Here is a 2,230-nt window from a genome sequence, read left to right as displayed (position 1 = left end):
TTCAGAGAACTCTACCTCAAAAGAAACAAGATCCTGGCAAGTTCTTAGTACCTTGCACCATTGGCACCATGAGCTTTGAAAAAGCTCTATGTGATCTTGGGTCAGGGATAAATCTTATGCCACTCTCTGTAATGGAGAAGCTGGGGATCATTGAGGTACAACCTGCCTTGTTCTCATTACAATTGGCAGATAAGTCCATAAGGCAAGCTTATGGAATGGTAGAGGATGTGCTAGTAAAGGTTGAAGGCCTCTACATCCCTACTGATTTCATAATCCTAGACACTAGGAAGGAAGATGATGAATGCATCATCCTAGGAAGACCTTTCCTAGCCACAACAGGAGCTGTGATAGATGTCAACAGAGGTGAGTTAGTCCTTCAATTGAGTGGGGACTACCTTGTGTTTAAGGCACATTGCCATCCCTCTGTGGCAAAAGAGAGTAAGCATGAAGAGCTTCTCTCAGTTCAGAGTCAAGAAGAGCCTCCACAGTCAAACTCTAAGTTTGGTGTTGTGAGGCCACAACCAAACTCTAAGTTTGGTGTTCAAATCCCATATCCAAACTCTAAGTTTGGTGTTGGGAATACCACACTTAAATTGACCTGATCACCTTGTGGTTCCATGAGAACCACTGTCAAGCTATTGACATTAAAGAAGCGCTTGTTGGGAGGCAACCCAATTTTATTTATCTAATTTTATTTTATTTTGTTTCCTTGTTATTTTTATGGTACATGATCATGAGGAGTCACGAAAAAAATCAAAAAAATTAAAAACAGAGTCAAAAACAGAAGAAAAAATTTTTCACCCTGGAGGACGCACGGGCTGGCGTTCAACGCCCAGAAGATGCATCTAGCCGGCGTTCAACGCCAGAACAGAGCACCATTCTGGCGCTGAACGCCCAAAACAAGCAACAACCTGGCGTTAAACGCCAGGATGGTGCACAGAGAGGACAAACTGGCGCTGAACGCCAGGAACAAGCATGAAATTGGCGTTCAACGCCAGAAACATGCATTACATGGGCGTTGAACGCCCAGAACATGCACCAATGGGCGTTTAAACGCCAGAATGGTGTGCCAAGGCATTTTACATGCCTATTTGGTGCAGGGATGGAATTCCTTGACACCTCAGGATCTATGGACCCCACAGGATCACCTCAAGGATCTGTGAACCTCACAGGATCCCCACCTACCTCGCCCTATATCTCTATATTCATGGTCATCCCTTCTGTTTTCATTCACCACCCACATTTCTCCACTCTTCCCCATACACCCCACCTACCTTTATAATTCAACTTCTCCTTCCCACCCAATCCCACCCATATAGCCGAATCCATCTCCCCTCACTCTCCTCCATTCTCTTCTTCTTCTTCTTCTTCTCTTCTTTCTTCTCTTGCTCGAGGGCGAGCAATATTTTAAGTTTGGTGTGGTAAAAGCATAGCTTTTTTGCTTTTCCATTACCATTAATGGCACCTAAAGCCAGAGAAACCTCAAAGGGAAGACAAAAAGCTTCCACCTCTGAGTCATGGGAGATGAAAAAAAAAATTAAAAATATAAGCCGTCATAGCTCAGTTGGGTAGAACATGTGGCTGCAAATCAAGAGATCCCTGAGATACCTCAGGGGATAAGTTATCCTCCACACAAATATTGGAAGCAACTAAGGGTGGAACATCATGAGCACTCCATCATTCCCCAAGAAATAAAAGAAAAGAGCAATGAGGGAGGAGCAACAAAGGCAAGGAAGAGACATAAAGGAGCTCAAAAAGCACCATTGGACCTTCAAGAAGGTGCCACCTTCACTCAGGTGGATTCATTCCTTGTTCTTTATTTCTTTCTGTTTCGGTTTTTAATTATTGTGTTTATCTATGTCTTGTGTCTTTATTTCATGATCATTAGTGTGTAACCATGCCTTAAAGATTATGAATAAAATCCATTACTCCTTCACCTCTCTTAAAAGAAAAATGTTTTAATTCAAAAGAACAAGAAGTACATAATTTTCGAAATTATTATTGAATTTAGTTTAATTATATTGATGTGGTGACAATGCTTTTTGTTTTCTGAATGAATGATTGAACAGTGCATATGTCTTTTGATCTTGTTGTTTATGAGTGTTAAAATTGTTGGCTCTTGAAAGAATGATGAACAAAGAGAAATGTTATTGGTGATCTGAAAAATCATGAAATTGATTCTTGAAGCAAGAAAAAGCAGTGAAGCATTCGAAAAAAAAAATGCTAAAAA

The sequence above is a fragment of the Arachis stenosperma genome, chromosome 10 (assembly GCF_014773155.1).
Source record: "Arachis stenosperma cultivar V10309 chromosome 10, arast.V10309.gnm1.PFL2, whole genome shotgun sequence".
Taxonomy (NCBI): domain Eukaryota; kingdom Viridiplantae; phylum Streptophyta; class Magnoliopsida; order Fabales; family Fabaceae; genus Arachis; species Arachis stenosperma.
Note: the sequence above shows the minus strand (reverse complement) of the source record.